Source organism: Mus caroli, unplaced genomic scaffold, assembly GCF_978045245.1.
Source record: "Mus caroli unplaced genomic scaffold, Mus_caroli_1 scaffold_2, whole genome shotgun sequence".
In the NCBI taxonomy this organism is placed as follows: domain Eukaryota; kingdom Metazoa; phylum Chordata; class Mammalia; order Rodentia; family Muridae; genus Mus; species Mus caroli.
In genome coordinates, this window is record NW_028227257.1 from 122,093,900 (window position 1) to 122,112,200 (window position 18,301).

Here is an 18,301-nt window from a genome sequence, read left to right on the forward strand (position 1 = left end):
ACACACACCATTTTCCAATTAAATATATTTAAGTACCTGCAGAATAAAGATACAAGGTTAAGTATTCACAATTCTGCAAGAACATTTAAGGTTGCCCTCCACAGACCTTGGACCACCTTCCACACTGAACATAACACATAAGAGAGATGCAGTATTTAGTGTTATTTCAGGTTCACTGGCTCACATCTAAAAGGTTTATCTTCTCAAAGATGTCTCAGAGATGATTTATGAAAAAGAAATACAGAAACTGGGGATATAGCTCACACATGGGGCACTTGCCTAGTAAACCCTAAGGCTCTGAGTAAGTTCAGTCCCAACACACACACACGTACACACAGAGACCCCCCATACAACATGCATCCATACAATATGTACACACATACACAGAGATGTGCAGACACATACATATGAACACAGAGGCACATACACAATCACACACATACAAAAAATTTGCACACACAGACATGTACACACAGAGGCACATATGCAACATACATAAACACACACACACAAGGAAATGTACACACACACACATATATGTACACACAGGGGTGCATACACTCACTATACACATGTGTATATACATTTATATGCACACACATAGGCACTTATATAACATACACACAAACACACACAGAGAGATGCACACATACATACATGTACACTCAGAGGCACATAATAACATATACACATACACAAAGAAATTTGCACACACATAATACATGCACACACATAACACACACACACACATACACACACACAAATGCGTGCATTCCCGTGCTCACACTGCTTGCTCCCTCCCTACCTGCAAACAGCATAATTTTGCTTTCTCTCTGTTGTATATTGTTTCCCCTCCTTTCTGTAAAACTCCCCCTACTTTCCAAAGCAAGCTGGGGTTTATGAGTTTGGGATACTGGGCAAATATGCCCTGCTTAACAGTTCTACCAGCAGGTGTCTGACTTCCAAGCCATGCACACTAAGCCTTTCTATGGGGCTTCAATTGTCTACATTTTTCCTCATTTTCATGTATGAGTCCATTGTCGCTGTTTTCAGACACACCAGGAGAGAGCATCAGATCCCCATTACAGATGGTTGTGAGCCACCATGTGGCTGCTGGGAACTGAACGCAGGACCTTTGGAAAAGCAGTGCTCTTAGTGCTCTTAACAGCAGAGCCATCTCTCCAGCCCTCTATGGGGCTTGTAATAACACCTCACCTCCCTGTTCCACATAGCAGCAGCACACTGTGGACAGCCCTACCACGAAGTCCCTGTCCCCAAACTTCCTAAAGGTTTCCATCCCACCAATTGCACATTGGCCAACTCCTGCAGATCCCTCTTCCCTTATCTCTTTTCTGCTTCCCTTTCCCTTTCTTTCCTTCCTTCCTTCCTTTCTCTCTCTCTCTCTTCCTTCCTTTCTTCCTTTCTTTTTTTAAACTTTGAAACAGAGTCTTACCATGTACCTCTGCTGGCTATCCTGGAACTTTCTAGGTAGACCAGACTGGCCTGCCGCTCAGAGAGATCCACCCGATTCTGCCTCCCCAGTTCTGGGATTAAAGGTTAAAGGTGTGCATTCCGACACTTGCCTTTACTTTTCCTTTTTTTTTTTTTTTTTTAAAAAGACAGGGTTACTCTATGTAGTCCTGACTGTTCTGGAACTCCCGATGTAGACCAAAGTGGTGTTGAAGTCAGTGATATGTATGCTTCTGTGGGTCACCAGCCCAGCTCTTAGATGATTCGGGAGGCTAATGACTGTGGACCTGTAACACAGCCCCTCCTCCACACATGGTAGAAGCCTATTGGAACAACAGAAACAAGTTATGGGGAGCTCTTGTGTTCATGTGCATTGCAGATTTACAAAAGATCCAAAGGAACAACAATCTTCATTAAAATCAATCAATCAATCAATCAATCAGCATGGCTGGCCATGTTGATGGCACAAGCCTTTAATCTCAGCACTCAGAAGGCAGTGGTAGGAGGATGTCTGTGAGTTCCGGGCCAGCAGAGAGGGTTTGGATTTTGCATAGTGAAGCCTCATCTGGAAATGGTGGGCAGACACTAACATGGTTCCTGAACAAACACATGGAGACAGTTCTAGATGTTATTAGCAGTGACCAAAGTTGGATAAATCTGTATGAATACTGCCCTTTATGATCGATTCAAGGAGGAACAGAGGGAACAGAGACCTCCTTCACTCCTTCAAACCCTTCTCCTCTTGGTGATTTCAAGCCAGTTGTTGTCCTCGGGAAGCACCAGAAGCAGTCTCCTCTTTGTGGGGATAAAGCTTTGTCTTCCAGGCAACTTGAGTTCAGTTAAGAAACTTTCCAGCGTGGTTTTGTGGGTTCCTGTGAGTCAACTGTGACTGAGTCACACAAAGGGGACCTTTATTAATAAGCATATTCTGTTCGTTGCAGAGAAAATGAATGCCTCAGAATAATTTCACCAAATATTTAAAGAGAAAACAAAAAAACAATGCGGTAAACATATCAGGACGTGATGAGCTGTCTGGGTAATTGGTTGTTTCTGTGCACCTGGTTTCAAAGACAATATTTAATGTGTAATCTGGTTTCATCTGCTCAGGGAAGTGAGGGTAACTCTACCCTCTGGCTCACATCTGCATTAAAATGAGGGGAGGCAGAGTCTCGTTGCAGTGCGTGGAAATGTATGCACATGAGTTGTCTTTTACATGGAGACAGCAATTATACCCCTAGAAATGCAGTCTGTGGGAGAAAATGACATATTCAAGGCTGGGGAACAAAAGCCTAATGCTAGGGGGACATTAACAAGGTTGGGAACCCCTTCTCAACATTCACACGATCATTTACAAAATCTGCAGTCTATAAAATTATTTTTAAAACATGTTTTTCAAAACAATGTGGCCGGTTTTTTTAAGGGGGGGTTGTTGGTTTTTTTTTTTTTTTTTTTTTTACTTCCCTAAGAAAATTTATCAAACAGAATCTGTTTAACTACTCCACAGTAGCAGATATTGTAAACTCTTATCAGATATATCGAAGGATTGAAAGCCACCAGGAAGTGATAGAGGACCCTTGGCCTAACAGCCCTGAAAGGACCCAGAGAGTGGGGAGGACCGGGGTGGGGGAGGGTGTGCCCAAGAACTGCTGGACTTCATGTCAGAAAGTTGGGTTTTAAAAATAATCCTTAGGCAAGTTTGTACGGGAAGGAGGGCAGGAGGAAGGGAGGGGGAAGGAGGAAGAAAGGAAGGAAAGAAGAAGGAAGGTAAGAAAGGAAACTATTACCTAATTTTAAAAAGTTGTCTTTGGGTGATTCTATTAAAGTCAAGAAAGCCACTGAAGTGGGTTCAAGTTTTTGCTTCTCTCGTCTTCTCTGGGGTCTTTTAAGGGATGGGAAGCCAGGTTGAACTGTTCGCCCTCACTGACCAACTTCCTGCAGAGGCTGGATAGGGATATGGAGTAAGATATCAGAATTAATATATGAAAGAACCAAGTCAATGAAACCGGGCCGGAAATCCTTCTTCACCTGTACTACCTGTAGCAGACGGGAAAAGTTTAAGAAAGGACAGAGATAAATAGATGAGAAAGGAGGCGGATGTTGCGCGATGATGTAAAAGGGTCTCGCAATGCCTGCTTCCGCTTTTTGGAGCTACGTCTTTTCCCAGCTCAGCCGCTCACTTCATTCTCGGAGTGTCTTTTTACTTTTTTTGAATAAACTTTTCCTAGTACCTCATCCTGTGCTCCTGCTATTCTCTGTCCTGGGACACGAGAACCTGGACATCTCAGCTGGCGCTCTTCCCTGCTGTGGCTGGATAGTCAACATGCCTAACATCCTGGTTTCTGGGCACACTGAAGAAGCACATTTCACTTAGTATCTGTTTTCTGTTACACCTTGGATCACCAACAAACTATATCCCCTGCTTGACTACAGTAGAACGCCACGAGTCAAGGCAACCTACAGATTGCTTCGAAACTTCTCTGGCTTTTTAATGTTCGATCTTATTTAATATCTAGTAATTTGTATATACTAGTAATCTGTTTACTTTCATAGGAAACATCATTATTGCCGACTTAGGAAGGCTTGATTTAAGATCAGTATTGCTACATTTACATGTTGACAAGTGTGCGTGCTTGAAACTTTTGTTAAACAGGAACATTACCTTTTTTTTTTTTTCCTTTTTCTTTGTTTCTTCCTTTCTTTCTTCTTCTGAGGCAGGGTCTCACTATGTGACCCTGGCTAGAATTCATTATGCAGATCAGGCTGGCTTAGAACTCACCAAAATGTACCCAACTCGACTGGGGCTAGACTTAAATGACCTTATCCAGCCTCTTCTCTTCTAATCATCAATTTCTTGAAATGAAAAAAAAAAAAAAAAAAAAAAGGTAGAGGTTATATTAGATTAGTCCTAAATCTTTCTCATTATTTTGTTTTTGTTCCAAAGGTTTCATGGTGGTGGTAATGATTCTTTCTTTCTTTCTTTCTTTCTTTCTTTCTTTCTTTCTTTCTTTCTTTTTTTTTTTTTTTTTTTGCTTTATTGTGAAAATCAAGTATCTGATTAAGACTGTTCGGAGATACAGAATGAGTTCCAGGGTAGCAGGGGCTACACAGAGAAACCCTATCTTGGAAAAAAAAACCAAAAAAAAAAAAAAAAAAAGACTGTTCTGAGACCTGTGGGAAGCCACATACGCCATTACAAGATGGCGCTGGCTACCGCTGGCCACCGCCCGTAAGTTCGGGTAAACAACCAATGTGCGCATGTGCATAAGGGTTTCCGCACCAAGTCACAGCCCATGCCAGGGAATGTAAATGAGGTACTGAAAGCACAACCAATCAGGTATAGACACGCCACTCCTAGGCCTATATAAGCAGCTCCAGTTCTGGGGCTCAGGGTCTTTAGCCTTCGCTATCAAGCTCTCCCAATAAACGTGTGCAGAAGAATCCTGTTGTGGCGTCTTCCTTGCTGGCGAGTCAGGTGTCCACAGTTACCAATGCCCAACACCTAAGTAGATGAGGGTCACGAGGAAGCAGATGACTCTTGGTGGAAAATCCTCTTATTTTTAATGGCTTCTGAGACAGGGTCTCACACAGCCCAGGGAGCGTCCAACCAGCTATGAAGCTCAGCAAAAGGGCCTTGGGCTCCTAATCCTCCTGCCTCCACCTCCCAGCTGCTAGGATCTCAGGCACCTGTCACTACTCTAGGTTCTCTGGGAAACGGATGAACACCTGGCTTGTCCCCAAATCTACACTTACTGTGTCAACAGGAACCACAAGTGCTTCTGAACATGGAGGCAGCCAACCTACCCATCGGTCTAAAAACTCAGATTTGTCAAAGAGAAAGGGGCATTAGGATCGGTGCATTTTCTATTTGGGCACTATTTGGTTCAAGATTGGGGTTAACTTCTATAGAGGTGGCTGAGTTAAATTAAACACAAATTATCTAGCTACTTAGGAAAACCACACTTCATTTAACAGTCTCCCTATCATTGGTAGCAGATATTACTTTTAGGAATTTGCAATGAAATAAGCATATGGCTGTTTTATCCAAATGTAAGGAACTCTTCAACTGCTCTTCCTTTCTCTGATGTTTCTTCAACATGACAGAAAATGCTCCTCTAAAGAAGGTGACCAGTTCCACTCTGAGGGTGGAGAACAAATCTAATATTCAAAAGTTATTGGTAGATTAGAATTTTTACCTTGTTCTTTCTTAGCAAGCAAGGAGGGGAAAACAAAAACCCCTCAACATCCTTTATAAAAGTAACACCAATGCCAAAACAGAATAAGCAAAGGACAGTAATTGAAAGAAAATTAGAAAACCTGAGAAAGATTAATGCATGTATGAACAAGGTCCAGCAGCATTAATAATAATCAAATGAATTTAAACTAAACCAACATTTTGGGGGCCATGTCTGTGGTGTTGGGGTTACATCTCGGGCTTCACCTGTGGCGGGTCAACACTGCACAAACTCTGCTACAAACACTACATAGCTCAAAATAGTTAACTTTAAAATTCCCAGTTGGCAAGGATTGGACAAGGGTTGGAGACAGCAGTAAAAAGTATGGTGGAAGATATCTGTCATTCCAGCATCTAGGAGTCAAAGACAGGAAGATTACTGTAAGTTTGAGTCCAGCCTGTTCTACATAGTGAGAAGCAAGCCAGCCAGGGCTACACACACAGAGACCCTGACTCAAAAACAAAACAACAAAAACCAACCAATCAAAAACCAAAAGGAACGGAAATATTAATGGGAAGGCGTCAGATACTTTGCAGTTAGAAATATGATCAGGATCTCTACTCTTGGGATTCAGTAGCCTAAAGAAATGATGAGATGTGACCAAAAGTTGTATATAGCTACAGATCTTAGTCACAGCCTCACAGAATACCTAATGGCTTGGAAAACTACTCAGAATACAAGCAGGAAACTAAGACTATGTGTTCTTTTTCCCGGCAGCTGGAGAGATATCTCAGTGGTTTAGAACCCTGGCTCTTTTTCCAGAGAACCTACGTTGGATCCCAGCACCGACAGGGTGGATTATAAAGAACAATATTGCCAGTCCCAGGGGAATCTGACACACACACTTTTGGCCTCTGCAGGCACTGCAGACATGCATGCAGACAAAACACCCACACATACAAAATAAAATCATTTTAAAAAGAAAGGAATATTTTTCTCTATATTTATTTTTAAAGTAGATATGACATTTTTACTTTTTATTTTTTCAAAACATTTGTCTACTCATAGGACTAGTAACTATTGGGGGAAAGTTAAAAATATAAGCCAAGAGTAAAAGTATACAGCAAGAAACTGCTGGTATATACAGGGTTTCATTTTGAGAGAATGAAGATGGTTTAAAATTGATCTGCTGTGATGATTGCTCAAGTCTTTGAAAGAAACATTTAAACTGTACACTTGAAATGGGTAATGTATATAATACAAAAAAGACGGCACAGTGGGTAAGAGCATGTATGGTTCTCCCAGGGGACCAGAGTTAGAGTCCCAAGAGCCATGTCAGGCAGCTCACAATGACTGTAACTCTAGCTGTGGGGATCCAATGCCTTTGGCTACTGTGGGCACTTGCACATATGTACATATGCCTATACACAAACAGATATATGTGATTTAAAATAAATCTTTAAATGTAATTATAGCTCATCAAGTTTCTATTGAAAAGAAGGGTTTGGGGTGGTGGTGGTGCATGCCTTTAATCTGAGTACTGGGAGTCAGAGGCAGGCAGATCTCTGTGATATTGCTGCCAGCCTGGATGATCAGGGTTACACAGAGAAACCCTGTCTTGAAGAAGAGGGTGTGTGTGTGGGGGGGTTTGGGGCAGGGGGTAGAGGCACGTGCCTTTAATCCCAGTTCTTGGGAAGCTGTGAGTTTGAGGCCAGCCTTGTCTACATAGTGAATTGTATGTTAGCCAAGGCTATATGATGAGTCCCTGTCATAACATACAAAATGTAGGGGTTGGAGGAATGTGACTCTGTAGTTGAGAGCTTGCTCACCATGCCAAGGCCTCAGGGTCAATACATGCACATGTATGCATATGCCCAAATACAAGAACCCCTCCACATAACAAGGTACAAAGATTACGTGTACTGATATAATGTCAATATTATTACTGGTAGCATCTTCATGTATAGCTCTCTAAATCCATTTCTGCACAGCATACATGCTAGTTTAAAAAAAGAAAAAAAAAACTAAAGAATTGAGTCATAGAATACATATCACTTCAGAAAACATTTTTGAATTACAACATGCATAATTTCATATAATCAGAGAATAAAATGGGACTGGGGGTGGTGGTAGTTAGGAGAAACAAATTCTAGCCCCACTCTTGCCTTTAATAACTGTAAAACCTTGAAAAGCTGTGTGTGTTTTGGGGACTAACTTTTCCAAGGAGAAAAGGCAGGGATGTGACGGGAGGGAGATCGCTGGAAGCTTCCGAGCCCCCTAACAGAGTGACACAGTAAAAATAATCTTGGGAGGAACAATTTAATTGTAACAGTAAAGACTGTTTATCAAAGGGTGATTGGTGAGCATTGAGATACATTGTGACATTAATTAAAAGCAAAAAAAAAATAGCACAGAAGCACAACATATACTATGTTGCCAGTTGTGACAAAGCAAAGGAAAACACATGTAATTGTTCCTATTTCTAGAACATTTCTGAAATGATACATGGCAACTGGCAACGAGAGAAAAGTGGTTCTTTGTGCTTGCTTCACTACAGTCTGTCCTTTTGTCCTTGTATACTTTGAATCTTTCATTTGTTCATGTACTGTTGTTGTTGGGGTTGAACCCGGGGCCTTAAAAATGCTAGACAAGCAGTGGTGGTATGTCCCTGCCCCTTGAATCATGGTTTCAAACGCCACCAACAAAACCATGTTAAGACAAATGTCTTGGTAACAAAGGAATGTAATTGTCAGTATAGAGCTAAAGCACTTACTTTCTCCCGCTAACCCATTTGATCGAGTCCCTTCCCTCAACTGGTGAGACCCTCATGATTTGGATTTGGCCAGGTTCCCTTAGCCTCCTCCTTTGGCCACCCATCTTCATCCCACCGGGCTCCAAAAGGCAGTTTGTGAGTTCCTGGAAATCTTGAGTTCTTCACTCTCAGAAAGGTCAAATGCAGGAATTCCAAATAAGGTCTGGGATTTCAGACCTGACAGGTCTCCAAGTAGCAGCCCAGTCTTGGCTCCACAGCAGAGGAGAAGAAAGGAGACTATGAAATATGAAGTTACTTGCGTAAGGTCACATGGCTAGTTCTCCACTATATGTAATTAACCTTAGTAGCTCTCTCTGGAGTTTCATTCAAAAAAAAAAAGTAGGTTAATAAAAAGGAAGTAGCTGCATTTTAGATATGGTTAGAATTGGGGCCACATTAGGCCTTAGAAAATTAATTTGATTTCTTATCTATGACAATGTCCTCACAGTGCAAACACTCAGAGATAAATCAGGAAAAGGAATATTCTCTAAAAATGAAAAGCCACCTTGATTCAGAGTCTACCACAGTGAAATTTGAAATGCGTTTGTTTAATTTGATGAGGAAATTGATTTGATCTTCCTAATGTCGTTTATCTGAGGGACTCAAGGGACTGGCCTTTGAAGCCCACATCTAGACAATGAAGAGCCATTAACCATAGTTAAGTAAGTTAAAAACTCCAGTAACTTCAGACTTCCAACCTCAGAAAAACCTGAGGGAATCTAGCCCTTCATGATTGCAAAGAAGTCAGTCAGGAGGAGTCTGAAATGCAGGCAAAGGAGGCAGATCCTTGGGGGGAAAATTCCTTCTCAAAGGAGACCTATGAGCAGAGCATACAAGCACATGTGTGCAGACACGCGTGCGCGCGCGCACACACACACACACACACACACACACACACACACACACCTACAAAGCTGTACCTCCCACTTCACAAATACAAATCCATATGCACGCCTCACCAGTGAGATTCTGTTCCATGGCTGTCAGATCCTTTGAAAATATGTGCACTTCTATTTTTATAATGTTGATTATTTCGGCTTATTAATGCTATAGAATGATTGGAACACAGGGTCCCTGAAAGAAAGTCCAGAGAGTACATTTCTAATGTGAACAAGGTGTCGTCTTCATATTGTGAGACAGGGTCTCAGTAGCCAGGGAGTGCCTGGATAGAGAATCTCTTAGAGAGAGAGAGAGAGAGAGAGAGAGAGAGAGAGAGAGAGAGAGAGAGATTAATTTTTTGAAGCATTTTTTTCTAGAATTGTGTTGACAGTGTTTTCCTCTGTTGCATTCAACTGTAATTTATTATTATTATTAAGATAGGGTCTTTCTATGTAATGTTGGCTGTCCTGTCCTGGAGCTCACTATGTAGACCAGGTTGGCCTGAAATTCACAGAGAAGCACTTGCCTCTGCCTCTCTAGGGCTAAGATTAGAGGTGTGTATCGTCACTTATAGCAAACCTAACTTTTGAACTGGGATCTCCCTGATCGAAAGTGCACAGATTGGCTGGACTGTCTGGTTGGCCAAAGAGCTCCAGGGAATGTCCTGTCTTTGCTGGTCAGCACTTGGGTTACAGGACATACTACTGGAATCTGAGTTTAGGTCTTTATGCTTGGTCAACAAACTATCCTTTGGGCTGTTTCTCTCTTGCTCCATTTGGGCATTGAGTCTCCCATGAGAGGGAGAGATAGTTATGGAGTTAAAATCCTATCTCTGTTTTGTATTTTCAATGTAGAACTCATTGTTAGCATTCCCAAAGTTAGAAGATGACAGGATGACAGTTATCTGTTTTTTAAATATTGATTTATTTATTATATGTAAGTACACTGTAGCTGTCTTTAGACCCTCCAGAAGAGGCACCATGTGGTTGCTGGGATTTGAACTCAGGACCTCTGGAAGAGCAGTCACTGCTCTTAACCGCTGAGCCATCTCTCCAGCCCCAACAGTTATCCTTTTATGCAAACCCTTTTGCATTTGATGCTTTTTATTTTCTTAGCATAAATTCCTGAGGTAGGACTAAAGTGTCAAAGGATATAAATATTGTTAAGATGTTGATACATATCACCTAATTATCTTTTACAAATTGTTTTCCAGCATGCAATCTCCTCAGCAACTGTGTCCTTTATTAAACCAAATTTACCAACAGAAACACGCTTAATTACTGACAAAGGCTGTGAAATAATTGCATGGAATATTTTATTTGTATTACCTTCTGTTCAGTATTTATTTATTCAATCATTCCTATATTTTATCATCCATCCATCTATCTATTGTTTGTCTGTCTGTCTGTCTATCTTTTTGAGTCAGGATCTCTGTAGTCCTGGTTGTCCTGAAACTGAGGCTGGCCTCGCACTAGCAGAGCTCCTATGTCTGTTTCCCCAGTGCTAGGAATAAGGGTTTGCATCACTATGGCTGACTTACCTTTTCTTCAGTCTCGCCAGTTTTTAAAGATCATATGATCATTTTAATTTTCATTAAATTTGACCTTTAATTACAGGGTCCATTTTTGTTGATTTTAAATTTCTTATACATCAACATTCTAATCTTTTTGAATATATGTTGTGGATGATTTTAGTCCCTTTCCTCCTTATTTGTTTATTCTTTGAACATTTTCAGGAAAAACTTCACATAGTCAACTCAATATTTATTTATTTTATGTTTTCTATTTAGGAAGTAATTTTCTTTCTAAAATTAAGATTTTATTTACTTTTGCTTTCAATTAATTCATGATTTAAAACAATTTAACTCTTGTCTTGAATAGCACCTATAATCCAAGTGACTGGAAAAAAGCCTGGGGCGGTGAGTCCCTTGAGCTTAGAAGTTCTAGATCAGCCCATTACAAACACACACACACACACCACACACACACAGGGACACACATACATCTCACTGATACACACACCACACTGACACATACACACACCACACTGATATACACACACACACAAAAACACCACACTGACACACACACACACACACACATACACCATACTTATACACACACACACACGCTGACACCCCCCCAGACACACAATACACACACACACACACAAAACTGACACATACACACATACCACACTGACACACACACACCACACTGACACACACATATCACACTGACACACACACACATACATCACACTGACACACACACACACACATCACACTGACACACACACACCACACTGACACACACATATCACACTGACACACACACATACATCACACTGACACACACACACACATCACACACACACGCACACCATACTGATACACACATACACACACAAATACACACCACACTGACATATACAGCACACTGACACACACACATACACACACCACACTGACACACACACACACACCATACTGATACACATATCACACTGACACACACACAAATACACACCACACTGACATACACACAAACACACACATATACACAACACTGACACATACACACACACATCACACTGACATACACACACATACACACCACACTGACACACACACATACACACACAAACACACAACACTGACACATACACACACATCACACTGACATACACACTGACATACACACCACACTGATACACACATACAAATACAAACACACACCACACTGACACACACACACATACACACACAAACACACAACACTGACATACACACCACACTGACACACACACAAACACACACCACACTGACACACACACAAACACACACCTCACTGACACACACACCACACTGACACACACACCACACTGACATACACACAAACACACACATACACACACACAAACACACAACACTGACACATAAACACATACAACACTGACACATAAACACACATCACACTGACATACACACTGACATACACACCATACTGATACACACATACACATACAAACACACACCACACTGACACACACGCACACACAAACACACACACAAACACACACACCCCACACTGATATACACATATACCACACTGATACACACACCACACTGACACACACGCACACACAAACACACACACAAACACATACACAAACACACGCACACACACTCAGTTATACAGACACACTGACACATACATACACACACATACTCACTCACGCACACACACACACTATTTATGCCTTGTATAAATATTTCAGAAGGGATGTGAGCAGACACTAACTAAATTTTTCCAAAGTGTCTCAACATAGTTTAATGAACAGTCCCCTACGACTTTGCAACACTATTTTACCACAGTTGGCTCCAAGTAGTACATTGGCATGTCAGGAGGAACTGTGTTAATGTCTGACTTGAACAATGAACAGCTTCAGGATGTCCTTTATGGTACCCACACCTCATTGAGTACAGTAGCTGGCCAATAACCTCTCATATGAAATACACAACCAACGAGTCCCGGATACGCCTGGAAAATTAAGCTAGAAAAACCAAAGCTCTAGGCTATGTCTCACTGTTTTCCTTTGGGAAGGAAGATGCTAAGGCTGCCATTTGTAGCGGTCCTTTAGCTTGGGTTTCTCTTCCATCTCTTACTATTACAATCAAATCATCTTCATCTTTAGATCATAGTATTAATTTTGTGGCTTTTTCTTTTTTTGTCACAAGATTAGGACTAAATTTCATATCTCAAGGCCTTTAATTTATCATTCTCCCAAAATAGTTATGATGAACTGGGTCAGTTTTTTTTTTTCTCCCACTTGAATGATGTTCCTTTAAAAGGCAAGACAATGCCTATGGATTACCAATGAAAATATTATTTATTAAACTATCACTGCCATTAGACATATCTATCAAAACAGCTGTGATCTAGAATATGCATGATATTAATTTCTTTGATATGACTTTTCCCCCTAATATTTAAATACAACAAAGGCACAAATCCTGGGTTGAGAAAACCTAGAATTGGGGCAGAAGGACAAATGCTCTTGTTCATGCCTGACCACATAAGCTGGAGATGCAGTGTTCCTCAAACCTTACGGAATCCTCAAATCTGGGTTCTTCTCCTAGGCCATGCGAATATTCTTCTAGACCTCGGTGCTTAATAAATGGGAACAGATCACTTATCTAGGTTCCAGCTAATCTGCATATGTTTGTGACCATCATGTACATTCAAAATCGCCATCTTTATTGAAATAGATAATAACATTTTTGCTGAGCATTAATATCGATTTCCATCACAAACATGGAACCAGTGTCTGGAAGGAGGAGGTGTTTTTGGGTCCCATTTTTTTTGTTTCTTTTTAGTTGCCTACGAGGATTTTATGTACCCACCCCTGAATGAACAGACTATCAGAATCTGTTCATTCTTTCCATCACAAACCTTTACTTTTCTTCTAGAACCCTTTAAACGCTTAGCTGCAGCAGGATCTTTACCAACAAAACCAGCCCTGGAACAGCTCACCAATACTGTTTGAGAGAATTTGTTTTGGGAAGTTGGTAAGTCTAACCAAACTGATGTCTGCTTGATACATTTAAATAAAACATGTTCCTTTATCCTTTCATAAAACATAAACTCTGGAACCAACAGGAAATGTCTTCAAAATACAAATGACTCAACTCAGATATCTAAATATTTTAAATGGAAAAAAAACACATTATAATGTCTGGCATGTATTATTTACAACCTTGGTTTTAAAAAAAAAGAATGTGGCTATCATTTGTAGGATTCAAAGCTTAACTCTAAAAGAGAAGCTGTTTGTGAGAATTTATGGAATAAATTCCCCACATTTTATAGAAAAATAGCGTACAGGACTCTTAGGTTGCTCAAGGCCCTATTTCCTAATAGTTTTTTGAAATCTGTTGACTTTTAGAAACGAACATGTTGATCTGGGTGTAAAAGAGGAGGATATGCAGAAAACAGAGAAGATGCCAATTCACAATGCAGCAGGCAGTTAATTAAGAGGAGTCAGGCTCCCTGAAACATATGACTGAGATTGGAGAAGCTCAGACTGACAGAAGATGTAGCTCCTCCACGTTACTTTAAGGGTGTGATTTTTTTTTTCTTTCCCCACCAGGGTTAAATCAGTGGATTGGCTCTTGGGGTGGAAGGAATGGTTCTCAACCAGGGCGATTTTGTACTTCAGAGACATCTGGCTGTCACTATTGTGAGGGGAGGGTTGTCCTATTGAAATCTAGTGAGCACAAGTCAAGGATGCTGCTAAATATATTTCAACATGTAGAACGGCAAAACCAATTATCCAGCTCAAAGTACCAATAGTGCCAAGGTTGAGAAATCCTGGAATAAGGTGCCTAAGCCTTGAGGGCTAAACCCTGGGTGCACAGGGCTTGTGTAAAAAGCAGTATCCTAGTCTGTCCTCTTATTTTACACATACACACACACACACACACACACACACACACAAAGTAGAATACAAGGCCACAAACACTATCCACAGTGCTTCCACAGAGTCCCTTGGAACACTGAGTAGTCACAGGGGATCGTTAGCTCTTGCAGTGAGTCAGCCACAGTAAGAGAACAGCTATAGCAGTAGCAGCCCAAAGCAGGTCAAGCTTCCTCCATCCACCTATCTACCTTTTAGGAAGTCTTTATTAAACATACACACATACACCACTGTTAGGCATGCTGATACAGGATGAACACAATTGAGCCTGGTGCCTGACCTCATGGAAGGGACTGTAAACATTTGGAAGATTAAAAGCACACAGCCGCATGAAGAGGTAGCTGCAGTACAGCTGCACAGCCACTCTGGCTCCCATTTCCCTCTCTTAGGTTCAAAGTGTGCCCAAGGTCAAACCAGTGAGCCCCAAGGGCTGACAGTTGAAGCAAGTGTTACCGAAGGCTCTGTTGTATTGTTTCAGCCAGCAGGGATTACAGATTGGGTGATCTTGCCTTCATCTGACCTGAACTTTCCTCGCCTGATCTCCACCAAACATAACTACAAGGACCCTCTAATGAACGATCCAAACACAAAAGAACCAACAACCTTCTCTGCTTTTTTGCTTACACAACACCTGAAGGCTCTTTTCTAGCTGTTCCTTGTACATACACGCCTGTAAAGCTAGCTTGTTTGCAGCTTTTGCAAAGGCCCAATCTTCCACTTCCTTTGCAACCTTCTGCAGTGTTGCAGCCAGCGACCCAATAAATGCCCTCTACATGAAAGGACCTGTAGGGATAAAAAATACTTTATGTTTTCCCCATTTATTGGTGTCATGATTTTACTCTTGCTTTGTGATAGGACTGTGCATTATAAGCTTCTAGAGGGCAGAGAAAATGGCTTGCTGCTTCCAAACACTAAGCGGACACTATGCAAAATTTGATCCTTGCATGCCTTTTTTGATGCTCTAGATAATATTAGCACACTGGGGTGTTTTTGTGTTTGTAAGGACCAAAGTTGTCAGCCTCTCTGCGGCGGAGAATGTTCCTTCCTTCCTACTGTAAGCTCCCATGGCGCCTAGGACAGGGCGGGATTATTGCAGAAGCCCCCTCCCCCCAGACTTGCTTATTTTTATTACCAAGGAAGCCGACTGCGAAAATGGCAAACGCTTGCATAACCCTAGACCCTGCGAGGAAATGAGCAGAGTGGAAGGGGATCAGAAGACAAGGCAGCGATGGCCTGGCTGAGGCGGAGCATTGAGTATCCACCCCTGTGCCTGACACGCAGGGCTGGAGATGAGTGCAGGAGCCCCCGCAGATCCCGGCTCGGCTGCCTGCTGTCCGCCCGCCCCGCGCCCCGGGAGCTGTCCAGACGGCCCCGCCCGCGCCTACCTGGCCGCTCCCCGCGCCGCGCCGCGCCGCGCGCCTCCCCCGCGTCCCGCCAGCCCGGCTCGCAGCAGCCCGCAGCCCGGGCGGCCCGAGGGGTCGGGGGTCGGGGGCGGCGGGCGAGCATGGCTAGGCGGGCGGAATCCCTGGGGCCGGGCGCCTGCAGGGGGCGCGAGGAGCGCCCCGCCCCGCCGCCGGCCCTCTCCCTCCCGGCTCCCTGGATCCGCGCCGGGAGGAAATGATGTGTTGCTGCCTGGTTAATCACAGCTCCAGACACTCATTGGCCGAGCGCTCCGCAGCCACTTCCTCCTCCTCCTCCTCCCGCTCCTCCCGCTCCAGCTCCCGGTCGCCGCCGCCGCCGCCGCCGCCCCCAAGCGCTGGGGGAACTTTGCCGCCGCCGGCTCCCCGCCGCCCCCAGCCGAGCCCCGCGCCGCCGCAAGTTTCCTCCGCCCTCCTCCCCGCCCTCCGCCTCCCGCCCCGCGACAGCCGTCTCCCCGGCTCCAGCCCGGTGCCTGCCGCCAGCCTGCGCCCCGGCCCCGTGGCCGCCAGCCTCCCGCCCCGCGCTGCGCCGTGCCGCGCCGCGCTGCGCTCCACCGCCGCCGCCCGGGCCACCCGCCCGCGGCCCGCGGAGTTCCGGGCTCCACGCCGGCTGCAGCGCCCCGCCCCGCCCCGCGCCTCCCGCGCCGCCTTGCAGCTCCCGGTCGCCTCGCGCTCTCCTCCTCCCCGGGTTCAGCACCCGACCGCCGCTGGACCAGAGGTGAGAGCAGGTCGCCGGCCGCGCCGCCGGAGCCCGGGACCGAGGGAGGAGGGAGCTTAGCTGGAGGCGAGACCGGGATCGGGGGTGGAGGGTGGGCGTCTCGGTGCCTCCCCCTCGCTTTCATTCTTTCTCCGGCAAGCTGCGTGCCCTCTCGACGTTGGGGGAAGCCGCGGCGGAACGAAACCGACTTGCTTAGGGCCTCGGCTGCTGGTGGGATCTGGGGTGGGCAGAGGCTTGGAGTAGGGGGTTCGGGTGTGCGTTGGGTGAACTCCTGCAGGGTGTGCGCCTCGGACTTACAAATCGATCTGGCCTCACGGCCCCGGGCTCACCTTCCAAGCTGAGCTTGGCAGACTAAAGAGATTGGCCAGTCACCCCCACCCACAAAATATCCATCTCTTCCAAGAGGAATTTTCTGCTGGAGAGACAGCCAATAAACTCTGTTCAACTCCCTCCCTCCCTCTGTCCTTCCTAGCTGCAGTTTCAAAAAGCTTCAAAGCCAGGAATGTGGGATTCATCTTCCGATCCCCAGAAGGCAGATGTGGTTACAGATGTTGCATAGTACTTTGCCAAGTTTAAAACCCTTCCTTCGCCACTAACCAAAACAGTGAGGCTAGAACCTTGGGCGCGCCGGGGAGAATTGTGGGCCTGTGGGTCCACTACGTGCATGGACTTCTGTCTGGTTCAGAGACTGGCTTGGCTCTGTCCAGTTTGTGCCAGTTACGTCTCCCACCCTCCCTCTTCCTCTGGAGATCTGAACGTCCCTTGCACAGCAGAGGAGCTAGGGAGGAAGGTACTTGGGCAAGAAAACACCCATTTTTGTTGCAGAAGAAAAGTGTGTTGGTTAAAAAGTTGTCATTAATTTGGTGTTTGGAGAGAGACGGACGGTAATGCATTGGATTTGCTCTCTTTATTGGCTTTTCTTCTTTGCGGTTTGTGTGATTGGTGTGAGATGATGGGAAACGTCTCTGGTCCCATACATGTTTAATGCGATTGCATATATATATACATATATATATATATATATATATATATGTATATATGTGTTTTTATGTTTGCATAGATATTTAATTTCTGAAAAAAATATCCCTCAAATAGAAACATAACCCAGTGATTTTAAAGAATCCTGTTCTTCAGAGGCAGACTGCTGTGACAGCCCAAGGGAAGGCGGTGGCAAAAAATAGACACCACCTCCCTTTTCCCCAAAAAATTCTTCCTGGAAAGGTGGTGTTAAGAAACTTCAGAGATGGGCTCATCCAAGTGGCAGGCCTTAAATGGAAACACTATAGTATGTCCTGGCACTAGTCTCTGGAGGTGGGTTGCTGGCCGGGGGCCCAGGCTCGGGCAGGCGGCAGACACT

At 43.9% G+C, this 18,301-nt stretch overlaps 2 protein-coding genes and 1 long non-coding RNA gene across 6 annotated transcripts in view; 1 reads left to right on the forward strand and 2 right to left on the reverse strand.

The window, feature by feature from the left end:
• LOC147005916 (uncharacterized) overlaps window positions 1-16,399 on the reverse strand; it is a 99,018-nt gene extending 82,619 nt beyond the window's left edge. Inside the window, exon 1 of the mRNA XM_085834903.1 lies at window positions 16,194-16,399. The gene's annotated coding sequence lies outside the window, so the exon portion shown is untranslated. The remainder of the gene's footprint in view (window positions 1-16,193) is intronic.
• LOC147005917 (uncharacterized) lies at window positions 4-4,323 on the reverse strand. The gene is made up of 3 exons (XR_015046530.1): window positions 4,130-4,323; window positions 3,255-3,411; window positions 4-2,717 (listed from the first exon to the last, which is right to left on the reverse strand). It is a non-coding gene; the product is annotated as an uncharacterized LOC147005917 (long non-coding RNA).
• Window positions 16,400-16,761: 362 nt separating the features above from the next.
• The window catches only part of Acvr1 (activin A receptor type 1), a 129,467-nt gene continuing 127,927 nt past the window's right edge, over window positions 16,762-18,301 (forward strand). The window contains exon 1 of one of the 4 annotated variants that reach the window (XM_021149833.3): window positions 16,762-16,944. The gene's annotated coding sequence lies outside the window, so the exon portion shown is untranslated. The remainder of the gene's footprint in view (window positions 16,945-18,301) is intronic. The other 3 variants (XM_021149842.2, XM_085834902.1, XM_085834901.1) reach the window with 3 other exon arrangements.